The sequence below is a fragment of the Nuphar pumila genome, chromosome 1, assembly GCF_984573655.1.
Source record: "Nuphar pumila chromosome 1, dmNupPumi1.hap1.1, whole genome shotgun sequence".
In the NCBI taxonomy this organism is placed as follows: domain Eukaryota; kingdom Viridiplantae; phylum Streptophyta; class Magnoliopsida; order Nymphaeales; family Nymphaeaceae; genus Nuphar; species Nuphar pumila.
Window position 1 is genome coordinate 86,747,440 of NC_143249.1, and position 13,311 is coordinate 86,760,750.

Below are 13,311 nucleotides of genomic sequence, written 5' to 3' on the forward strand. Positions count from 1 at the left end.
ACATTCTGCTCAAAGTTCAGAATTCATCATCATTTTTTCGCTCCTTATTATCCTCAAGAAAATGGTCAAGCAGAGGCCACCAATAAGATTCTGATTAGAATCCTGGAGCGAACCTTGGAAACAGGCCGTGACTGGCATGAAAAGATTCATGATGCGTTGTGGGCATATAGAACCTGAAATTCCACTAGAGGGGGGGTGAATAGTGAAATTTGATAATGATCGATAAAATAAAATAATTTAAGCAATAAGGCACAACACATAAAACACAGAAGTTATACTGGTTCGGTCAATATCCAGACCTACCTCCAGTCCCCAAGCAAACCACTTGAGATTCCACTATAACATCCGAGTTAACGGATAAATAGTACAACACCCTCTTCCCAAGAGGTCTTCTTCTCTCAACAGAGAAGGGCAACACCCTCTTTCACAGAGGTCTACTTCTTTAAACAAAGAAGGAGTACAGTGAATAAACAGAGTTACAATACTTCCTATAGAACCTTCAGAATGATATGAATGCACGAATGAAGGATTCTAAGAATGTTCTGTTTGTTACTCAGAGGATACTCTTTGTCAAAGAGCTGGACTTGACTTTTTCTCTTTTCTTTCTTTTTCTTTTTCTCTTTCTTTTTCAAGGCTCTCTTTTTCAAATCACGAATAGAATATTTTTCTCTTTGTAAGCTCACACGTCTATTTCATTCCTCTCCCTTGAATAGTTTATGTGTGTGTGTTTATATAGCTTATAAAAAGTAGTCGTTACATTTTGGAATTGTAACTTTTTGAAATATGAAATGTTATGTCTTTTCAAAAATATCTTTTAGAGAAGATCGAGAATGCCCTTTTTCCAGAAGAGTAAGATAGAGGGTACACTAGTCGTTGTAGTGTTTTAGGTAATACATATTTTATGTAAAAAGTCTATTTCTTACAATAGTACATTTGAACGTTGGGTTGTAGTTTTGTCTTTATTCTAATTAATGATTTGAGGTACATTAGTACTTCTTTACTTTAAATGAGTGTAAGTACTATGAGTGCTTTGAGATATTTATTTGTACATAGTCATGTCAAGTGTATTCTTTATGTAGTGTATTCCAGAGAGAATGAGGACCAAAAAGAAGATCGACATTCTTTGGGAAGGATATTTAGAAAGGATTTGTTACAGAAGGCATTTAATGCTTTGTAGAGAGAATGATGACTTCAAGTAAGTCGACATTCTATGGTTATGAGAAAAAGTAACTATAGTTCTTTTAAAACCATATTTTATTTGTTTTTCCTATGTGTAGCCGATTTATGTTTTTGTCTTCTTTTTGTATTTAAGAAACATTTCATTAGAGAAGATAACTAAGGTCTTTTCAAAAACATATTTTATTTGTTTTTCTTATGTAGTCGATTTTATGTTTTTGTCTTCTTCTTATAAAAAATATTTCATTAAAGAAGATAACTAAAAGTCGATGTTATGTTTTTGTCTTTTTTCTACATTTTTTTTTTTTATGTTGTCTTGTATATAATGTAAGGTACAATGATTATATGACAAAATATCTTTTTCTTAAAAGGTTGTAAGAAGGTACAATTATTATATGACAAAATATCTTTTTCATAAAAGGTTGTAAGAAGGTACACTTGTTGGTTTTCAAAAAAGAACCTTTTTGAAACTATCGTATACTTTTATGATATAGTATGTATGAATGAGTATGTAATATGCAATATGCAAGTTCCTGAAGGTTCTGTTACATATGACTCTAAAGAAGAAGAAAAAAATCTTCAACTTGAGGTAGCCGATGTCTTCATTTGAACTTTAGGAAAGCATGGCTCATCAAGCTTTTTCTTCAAGGAGTATGATTGCACCATAGTTGTACTTGAACAGGAAGTCTCCATCCTTATTGGGTGAGATATCCTTGCATCAAATACTCGTTAGATTTAAGGCAAAACATATTTAGTCATAATATAACATTATTTCAAAAGAACATATTATCATATCATACAAAATTAAATAAGACAGTGTATCATATTATGTGACATCAAAACCGAGTTTCTCAACAGAACCACCATTCGAACTCCAACTAATGCTACTCCGTCAGAACTTGTCTACGGAACTGAAGTAGTACTGCCTCTACATGTTCAGAAACCTGCTCTGAAATTTGCGTCACTTCTAGAATTACCTCTTGATCAATATCAGCAACAGCGGCTAGTACAACTTGATTTGCTAGATGAGAAAAGGCTCAGAGCAGCAGAGCACGCTCAATCGTATCGTCAAAGGATAGCCAGACAATATGCAAAGTCTGTCGTCGAAAGAAAATTTCGAGTCAATGATCTAGTGCTCAGATCAACGACTTATCTCAAACACCGCCCAGGTGGCAAGTGGTCACCCAATTGGGAAGGTCCCTATGTTGTCAAAGAGGCATTGCCTCGTAACTCCTATCGGCTCATCAATGCCGATGGAATGGAATTACCTGATCCTATCAATGCCCGACATTTGAAAAAATTCTATACTTAAATCATGCCCTATTCTTTGTAATTCCTTCAAAATTTTCTTCAAATAATGATCAATATTCTCTTTTTCCAATTACACTGGGGCATTTTTTTCTCAGTTTATCTACAAATACCCTGTATGCAGGCAGGATCAAACAAATCTCTCATTTTGCACGCATGTGCACCCATTTATATTCATTTGCATTTGCATGCATTTGCATTCATTCGCATTCATCTGCATTCGTTTGCATCAATTTGCATTGAATTCCCCATTCAGGATAAGGGATAAATCCTGAGGCCCCGACAGTTGTCCAAGTTGTCGTAAGAGTGAAAACTGAAAACCTTCCATCAAAATCAATTAGTAATTCTTAAGAATCCAGTGTTCGTGCTGGTAATTTTTCAAAAAATCCAGTGTTCGTGCTGGTAAACTTTTAAAACTCAGTGCTCGTACTGGTAACCATTTAAAACCCAGTGCTCGTACTGGTAACCATTTAAAATCCAGTGCTCGTACTAGTAATCTTTCAAAATCCAGTGCTCGTACTGGTAATTTTCCAAAATCCAGCGCTCGTACTGGTAATCTTTCAAAACCCAGTATTCATACTGGTAATCTTTCAAAACATAATGCTTGTATTGTCACATTTTCAAAATCCGGTGTTTTGCACTGGTACACTTTAAAATTCAGTGTCCATTAATTTAGTCTTCGTCAGGAATTCGAGTTCTGACTCGAATTTCTTTGCCTTCTAACCGGTTTAGTCTTCCTTTGGGGTTCGAGTTCCGACTCGAATTTCCTTTCCTTCTAATTAATCTGGTTTTCCACAGGAATTCGAGTTCCGACTCAAATTTCTTTTCCTTCCAACCGGTCTAGTTTTCCTTCAGGATTCGAGTTCCGACTCGAATCTTCTTTCCTTCTAGTTAACCTAGTTCTCCTTCGAAGATTCGGGTTCCGACCCGAGTTTTCTTTTCCTTCAGAGTTGGTCTAGAAGATCTGAGACCCGACTCGAATTTTCTTTCAAAATCCAATTCATCTAGTTTTCCTTGAAGAGTTGAATTCCGATTCGAATCTTCCCTCAAGAACCCAGTTTAGCACCTGGTCCATTCAAAGCTCACAAGTTGGAACCATTCCTTCTTAAGCTATGATCCTTAGGTTGAATTTCTATGAAATTGATAGTTCATAGGTCGAACCCCTGCTGAATCAATGTCATTCTCAACTGAAGCAATGTCGTTCTTAGGCTGAATCCCTACAGAACCCATGTCGTTCCCAGTAAACCAATTCACAATTTTGACCTCCAGGTCATCCAATTTCCAATTTCCCATTTCAAATTTCAAATTTCAAACTTCAAATTTCAAACTTCAAATTTCAAATTTCCAATTTCGACCTTTAGGTCAATTAAATTTCAAATTTCAAATTTTGAATTTCAAACTTTCAAATTTTCGATTTCCAGATTTTCAACTTCCAATTTCAAATACCAAATTTCAGAATCCAAAAAATCAAATTTCCAATTTCCAAATTCGACCCTCTTGGGTCACCCAATATCCAAATTCCAATAATTTTCTCTTGCGAGAGACCCTTTTTATAGGGAGAGTTCGAGGGAGCTCGTTCTTTTCGCATGCTATCCAATTCGTTCACTTAGCCTCTTTTTAGGGAGAGTTTGAAGGGACTCGTGTCTTTGTGAACCGTTTGCAAAACAAAATTTCAAATTTCACACAAGGAACCCTTTTTATAGGGAGAGACTCGACGGAGACTTGCCTTCCTTGTGGCCCAATAATTTCAGACTAGGCCATTTCATCGTGAAGGACCCTCTTTTCAGGGAGAGTGTGATGAACTCGTTCCTTCATGACCAATTCACTGACCTCACCAATATCGGCCCCTTTCTATAAGAGAAGCCTAATGTTAGGAAGTTTTGACGAAAGCTTAATTTCTCTTCGAAAGTTCATTTTGCAAACACCTCCTCTTCAGGGAAGAGAGGAGTAATTTCTAATTCCAATTTTTGAATCGTCTCCTTTGGGGAAAGGAGAAGAGAATTTCTGTCATGGATGGGTTGCGTTGTGCCTCAAATGCTCGCTTTCACAAGGGATTTCAAGAAAATTTTGCCAATTCGTCGTCGAATATTTGTTGATTTCAAAATCTTTATTGCACAAAAACATTACTTCAAAATACCTTCAGTATTACCTCCGAAAGGACAAAGCTTTCGCAAAAAGGATTCAAAATTCAAAATCTTTCTATTGGCCAACCAAAAGGATGAAGAATAAATCCCCGATATGGCCAGCAAAGAAAATTCAACGTTGTTGCAAAGCCATGAGTGATTAATATTGATCGCAGTCAATGGCACATTTTTAAAGACCATTCTTGAAAAATAAAGCAGTCGAAATATCCTGGGTGACACAGAAAAATCCACTCAATCTCCATATCTCCTCAATCACCTAAGCTGCAATTAAATATCTGCAAAAGGGATCTCTCAATTGTCGTCAAGATGAAGGCGAATTAAGCGAGTCGACCCCCGGGGCCAAAGAAGATTTGAATCATCTCCAAGATGACGGAGTTTGTGACGGATCCTTCCAGTTAAAGTTCAGATCACCGTCGAGATGAAGGTGAGTGTGATGAGCCTACCGACAAACCCTAAAGGATATTTAATTACTGCTATCATTAAGAGATTTCCAACCAAAGAGCCAATAAACTATCAAGATAATCCCTGAGAGAAAAGAAGGATCGAAACATCTCTGAGATGAAGGAGTTTGTGACGTACCCTTCCAAAAAAAGAAAAGAGAGAAAAGTCAGGACATCTCCAAAATGAAGGATGATGTAATTCTCGAAAAATCCAAGAGAGCTCCAATTCTGTCAAAAAGAGAGTGCAGAAAGATCATCGTGAGAAAAGAATCCCAGGATATCAGACTGCTGAATCTATCAAGAATCTTCTTTAATTTTGTGAAAACTCTTTTATCAATATTCTCTCACCAATAGCTCTCGCAATATCAAGAATACTTTCTTTCCCGTCCATATCAAGGAAATTGATAGCTTCCTCGAAAGAAAGCCAATTGCAAGCAATTTGAATTCGAATCTTGATTCTACGGAGTTAAGCTCAGTCGGAGGTAATACCTTCGGTAGACAAGAAGGAATATTTTCACACCAATGTGCATCATTTTCAATTATTTTGAATCAACAATAATTTTCAACATTTTGACAATATTTCCTAGCTATCCTGGCATGAAGCGAGAGCTTGAGGTTCATCTTTGGCGCATCCTGACATCAGTTGTTATCCCTTTTAGGACTTGATTGCGGGAGTTTTCAAGATTCCTTCCCTTCTTTGGTATAATCTGAGCGCACGGGCTCTCAGATTCGCACACTTCCCTGTGTCCCCACTGTCCCACCATAGACAGTCCAATTTCGGCTTGAGGTTAAGCCACCAGTTTCAGCAAAAGGCAATTTCAAAAGCTATTTAGTCTCAGCAATGAGACGCCCAAAATCAAACCCTTTTCAAGCTTTAGGGACCTCAATTTCCTTCCTTTTGCAAAACCCCTATCGGATTCATTGTGCGGAAATCCGAAGGTTCCATCACAGTCTCTTCTTTCGAGGATTCCGTTCATTTTCTGCCCAATAAGGTTAAGGGTATAAACCTGAGCCTTCTTTTGATGAGGTATTTCATTTTCTGCCCAATCAGGTTAAGGGTATAAACCTGAGCCTCCTTTGATGAGGTATTTTATTTTCCACCCAATCAGGTTAAGGGTATAAACCTGAGCCTCCTTTGATGAGGTATTTCATTACCCGATCAGGTTAAGGGTATAAACCTGGGCCTCCTTTGATGAGGTATTTCATTTTCTGCCCGATCAGGTTAAGGGTATAAACCTGGGCCTCCTTTGATGAGGTATTCCATTTTCTGCCCGATCAGGTTAAGGGTATAAACCTGGGCCTCCTTTGATGAGGTATTCCATTTTCAACCCGGTCAGGTTAAGGGTAAAGCCTGAGCTTCGTTCCATACGAGGTATTTCCTGTCCCATCCAGGTCAAGGGCAAAACCTGAATCTTACTTTCTTTTGAAATAAAATTTTCTCCTTATTCTCCATTTCATATCTACCATCATCATTTGAATTAATTCTTGCATACCCAGTCAGATTCATTTAACTGGGGCATTTTTATAATCCAAATTTGGTGTGTTTTCTTTGCCACTAAGCTCGGCTTTCAACCGGCTTAGCAGCAAAGAGGGGCATCTGTAAACACCCCAAATTTTCATCCTTATCCAGTGCTTACATTTCTTGTGTCATTGCATATCACTGCATGAATTCAGCATACCATTTCATCGCATTGCATGGCATTACATGTCATTACATCTCATTTTCGAGATCCAGTACTCTTGTTTTCAAAATATTTAATCCAGATTTGAGTTTTTAAAACTTTTCTTTCAAAATCAATTTTAAAACCTCGGTTTTTAATCAACACTATGTCATTTGCCAACCCCCAGGATCTTATATTTTGAAGTATTTTATCATAAAACAATCTGGATTCATTTCAAACTCAATTTCAATTGATTTCAATTCTCAGATGAAACCCATTTAGGTGGTGTCACTTTTGGATTTCTTCATTTATCAAAAATCTCAAAAATTTTAGAGTCCTAATTGGATCAAGACTCTTTTTCCAGAGTCCTAGTCGGATCAAAACTCTACTTTTCACTACCTTTTTACTTGTTTTCGGAGAAAACCTTTCAAAATCTTCTGTTGTGGCCAAAATTTCAGAGTCCTAGTTGGATCAGGACTCTTCTTCAAGAGTCCAGTCGGATCAGGACTCTTCTTCAGAGTTTTAATCGGATTAGAACTCTAATCTTTTACTGCTATTTTATCTATTTTCAATCGAATCTTTCAAAATCTTTCAAAATGAGTCAGAAACTTAGAGTTTATGTCAAAACAGGACTCTGTTCAGAGAGTCCTAGTTGGATCAGGACTCTGATCCTGATTTCAATTTTGAGGAAATCTTTCAGAAATCTTTCAATCTACCAAAACTATTACACTTTTATCAAAGAATTTTAAAATTCTGAGGTTTTATCTCAGAGTCCTGATCAAATCAGGACTCTACCCCAGAGTCCTGATCAAAGTAGGACTCTATCCAAAATTGATTTTCATACTTCATTTTCACTGGTTTTCAAAAGCTTGGCTTAAATTTCATCCTTTTCTTACCAGAAAACCAAAACTTCTTAGAATTCTGATCGAATCAGGACTCTTCCTCAGAGTCCTAATCAAATCAGAACTCTGAACCAAAACTTCGATTTTATCCTGTTTTTAACTGTGTTTCAAGATTCTCTCATTTGTTTTCTCAGAAAATCCAAAAATCTGAGAGTCCTAGTTCAATCAGAACTCTTTCCTCAGAGTCTCAGTTGAATCAGAATTCTGTTTTATTCCAGTATTCGTTATTATTTTCACTGTTTTGACAAGTTCTTTCATTTGTTTTTCAGAAAATACCAAAAAAAAAAAAAATCTAGAGTTTTAATTCGATCAGGACTCTGTCCCGGAGTCCTAGTCCAGTCAGGAGTCTGTTTTGAAGTCTGTTTTTATTCCATTTTCATTTATTTCCATTTGTTTTCAAAATTTAGGTCATTTTACAGAGTCCAGTTAGTTCAGGACTCTATTTTAGAGTTCGGTCGAGTTAGGAGTCTAACCCTGACTGTGTTTTCTGACTTATTTCATCATTTCTTGATAAAATCTTTTGAAAATTCTTTCATTTGGCTTTTAAAAATCTAAAATCTCAGAGTCCCAAGAGTTCAGGACTCTAACCCGGAGTTCCAGCTCGCTTGAGACCCTATTTTCAAAAACCTTGAATTTCAAATATTGATTTTAACCCCTTTTCAAAGCCATTTTCAATGTTTATTTCAAAATTTTCAAAATCCGATGTGGGCCCACTCAGTTGGCACCATATCCAGAGGAGTTCTAACTCAGTTAGGATCCTATGCCATTTCAAAATTTTCAATTTCAAAGTTTGCTTTTGAAAAGCTTTTGAAAACCCCTTTAATTTCAAGTTTTAAAATCATCTTTTTTGTAAAACTCAAGTAGGGCCCACTCGAGGTGGCGCCATATTCGAGTAAGTCAAGGCTAGACTAGGGTTAGTCGGTGTCTTGGTTAGTGTTGGAGGTTTAGAAGAGTCAAAACTCTTTTGAAAAAAAATCATTTTGAAAGTTAGTTTTTAAAACTAGTGTTTTTAAAGGTTTTTAAAAGATGTTTTAAAAACCCAAATGTGAAAAATGCCAAGTGGCATCACATTTGGGGATTTTCTAGGATAGTCTAGGGGTTAATTAGGCATTAGAGTAAATAATCTAGGCTAGGGGTAGGATAGTCTTTTCACCCCAAAATCGCCCCCCCCCCCCTTTAGAGTCCAATTTTCTTAAAAAACTTGATTTTTAAAAACCTAAAAAAATCTTTATAAAAGGGAGCATAGGGGGGGACGATTTTTAGGATTCATCCTTGAGGTTTCTTGGAGCTTCTCTCTCCTCTCCAGCCCTTCCTCCATTGCTGCAACTCCAAGGTAAATTTTCTCCACCTTTTCTTATTTTATTTAATGCTTTTTAATGATTTAAACCTAGATCTAGGCTTGGACACCCCTCCTTATGAAGATCCAACCATAGTTTCACCTCAAGAACCATCAAGAACCATCAAGAACGGTCCAAGAAGGTGATTTAGCCCTGTTTTGTGTGTTTTACAGGGATTTTAATCCATTAGAATTGATTTTAGCATTAGTCTTTACATTATTAACCAATAAAATACATGATTTACCCTTTTAATGGGTTAAATCTATGTTTTAAAGGTAATATTGAATTCCAGCCATTGATTCCCTGATTTTATTTTATTTTCATGGTTTATTCATGTTTGTTTTACGTTGTATAGCATAGAAATAATTTTTATTTACTGTTTTATGGTTTATTTTATTATTTTACATTAATTAATGCATGGTTTTTAAGTTTCTTAAGATTTCTGTGTGTTTTATGTTTAGAACAGTAAAGATAATGTTATTTCGGATTGAAATACTTGTTTTTTATTTCTGATTTTTTTATATATGATGCATGCATATGCGATTGAACTACTGTAAAAAAATCAGAGGTTTTGGACCTCAGTAACCCTGTCGAAAAAATCAGACATCAAATCGGGTGTTTAAAGCTTTAAAATCGTGGTTAAAATCAAGAAGGTAACTTGCTGTTATGATATTTCTCTCATCCAATATCTGATTTTAGATCTGTAAAATGCCATGGATTCACATTGATTAGATCTATCTACTGTGAAATTTTCAGAATTTTTGATTACTGTTTATTATTTTTCCTCTGTCAGAGACTCGGATTTTCAATTTAAAACTCGTTAGGGTTTACCAAAACCCTAATCAGACTTGTGTTGGTCATAAATCCCAAACCACAGATTCAATTCATGATCTGTAAAAAGTGAGTATTGTTAGTTTTCTGTCTACTATGTACTACTAAAATTTCAGAGATTTTTGTTTAGGTTTGCTATTTATGTTTGTATTTTAAATCTGAAATAGCCGTTTTAATCCCTGTTAAATGTGTTATATCTTAGTTCAGTTTGCCGGAAGGGTTTCTCCCTAACCGGAGATGGTTTTTCCGATCTGTAAATTGGGAAATCTCTATTTTTCTTCCTAGTTTATCTCTATAAAATTTAATAGATTTTCATGGAGGTTTGACCCTTGGTTCGGGTCCTAAACTGAAACTGGTTGGTGAACTAGGTCAAAAAGAGCATATTTTTAGGGTTTGATGCTATTTTTGGATTAATTTAATGCCAAAAAAATATTTTTATAATTCTAATTTGATATTAGGGTTATAAAAAGTGCAGGTACCAAATTTGATGAATTTTGGAATCCGATTGATGGCTGAATTAAGCAAGTTGCAAAACAGGATCCCTGAAAGATCCAAAAGCATTGCTAAAATCACAGTTTTTGTGATATTATTGGATTTTTGTGCATAAGAATGTACTTTTAGGGTTTAGTTATGTTTTAAATCATATTAGGGTGTTTCATATTTAATTTTTTGGTAATTTTATTTCATTTAGATTTTAAAACCAAAGTTTTTACCAAAATCTATTTCAGAAAACCTTGATTTCAAGGCCATAGTCTTGCTATCAGGGGCAATTTGGTCATTTGACCTAAATTTCGAAATCCCTAACCTTAATTCTCATATTTTAATCATGTCCTTTCATATTTAGATTAGTTATTTTCATTTGAACTTCAAAACTTGCATTTTACCAAATATCTTTCTGAAAACCCTAATCTCAAGGCCATAGTCTTGTTATTAGGGGTATTTTGGTCATTTGGACCCCAATTTCGAAATTTCATATCTTATATTCATGTTTATTCAAGTTTAATTCATATTTTTATAATTTTGATTTAAGGGAATCAAGGAAAAGGCTTATATCTAGCAAAATCCAGCAATTTCCAGATATTGCTGGATAAATCTAGAAAAGCCCACATATATTCACTAACCTAACTTTCTAGTTTTGCAGGTACATTGAAGACTTTATTTTTCATGTATTTAAATTTCAATATTGATGTAAATTAAATTAAATTTGGAATAAGAATTTACATTTCCTGCTTAGCTTAGGCTGCATTGCATATAGTTTATTTTCTTTTTAATAATGTTAATGTGTGATGGATGATGATTCATGCATATTCAAACTCACCATGGTCTACACGAATGGCACATGCACTAGCTTTTATGAAGTTTATAAACTTGGTGGAATTTGTATTTATGGCCATAGTCAGAATATGAAGGATATCTAGATTTATAATCTTCACATTAGCCACATTCAGCCTACACTATTAGGCTAACTTCAAAATGCACTGCATTTCTTAAAAATACAAAAAGTATTTCTCAATTCCTCAAAATCATATTCATTCATTTCATGTATTTCCCAATTCCAATTCAAATTCCAAGTCAAAGAAATCAAATTCTTCAAAATTTCCTAAGTCTTATTCAAAATCGATTTTCTCAAAATATGGATTTGCCAATGACATTTCAAGTATTTCCCAAGTTTCAAATTCGATTTTCTAAGTTAGATTTTCAATTTCAAAGTCTGAATTCAAAGAAATCAAGTTTTCCAGAGTTAGTTCACATTTCTCAAAATCAATTTTCACAAAAACCTCTAGATTCTGCAAAAAATCGATTTTTACTTTCTCAGAAGCACATTTCAAATCCCAATTCACGATTTCCCATGTGATGTCTATTCTAAGTACTTCAGTTATTCAAAGCAAACATCATGTTTTCAAATATGCATTTTCAGAAACTCATAGCACATGCCTGATTCTTTGTGCATTTAGGAATTAGAATGTGATTTATACAAGTTGAATAGAGCAGAGTATAAGATTGATCCTTGGTTTGATTACCCCTGTTAAAGGTGGCAGGAACGGTCGAACCTCGTACCGACAGGCGAGTCCCATTCTACGGAATTTTCCCGCATTTTAAAATGGAGGTGAGTTATTTTCAAAACTTTTTCAAAGGTCAGTTTGACTCGCAAAAGTAAAAATTTTGCGATGATAACAGACAGCAACTGTGGCTGGAGATGAGGTAGCAGATAAGTGGTGGTGCATAGTGAAGATAAGTCAGCAACTAGAAGATGCAGGGGTATGAAGGGCTGTTGGGATGCTCTGCCATGTCTACAGCAAGTTGAGTGTGCTACATAACATGTGAGCGTGGGTGCAGGTGAAACATGGTGACAGTGACAACAAACGTGGGTGATTTAACAGAAAAAAATACAGATTATGATGATTTGATGTTGGAGAAGCCGGGCTGTTGTGAATATAGTAGTGTGCTACTGTGATGGTGGGTGTGAAGAGTGAAGGGATGGCAGATTGCAAGTGCCAGGGAAGGCAGCCACGGAGACACCATAACGGATGTATGTACAATGGCGTGACTGTGTTGGAGCAGCTGGAGATGATGGAAGAACTGGAAATGAATGGTGACAGGCAGTTATCCAGGGCAAACACCAATAGCAAGTATGCTTTGCAGGGTGTCTCAGTGTGTTCATCAAGTTGGCCCAATGTTCCACTTGAGAAGCCAACCGAATCAATCTAATAGCTATTAGTGCATAATGAAGAAGCTTTATAAAAGCTAAAGCATTGTTCATGCAAATATCACAAGGAATCTTAGTAATGTGGTCTGAAATATTCACTATGGGGACACATGTGTGAGTTAATATCTGCAACTCTTGAAGGTTACCCGACCTTTATTATGTACCTGCCGATCTCAGCAAAACATCCAACCTGCTTGACTCATCCTCATTAATGGGAAAACACACATCAATGTCACTCTTTTTTTTTAGAAGAAGAAAGAAAAATTTTGTGTTAACACAGGAACCATACAGATATGGCCTTGTTTTAGGCCACTCCTTGGTGACCAGCTTTTCTCCACCTTGGGCCTGTAACATATCTATCCAACGAGATAAACATATAACATCAAAACAGGAATGGTAGCATGGACTATGTTCTTCTCATGGAGAACAAACTTTATCCTTTCTGCGCACAGTAGAAAAGAACCTATTTCATCACTACCTGTTTCCATAAGCAACAAGATAGCATTTCCTCTCACGGTCTTTTTTTTTTTTTTACTCAGGGTTAGAACAATGTGTAGTCCCAGAAGAAACTCCTCATTACAAAGAAGATTAACATCAGTATAAGCCCAAACAGCCAAACATGAGAAAATCAAATATTGACAGATAATTGAGATGCTCAAAATCCTGTAACAAAAGATAAGGAGTAATGATGCTGTGCCACATAAAAGTAAGAGGTAAACAATATGATTTTGATTCCTATATACAGAAATGGCTACAGAACAGCCATTTAGATTAATGGCCAAGGAGCAATGGTTGCTCGGTTTTA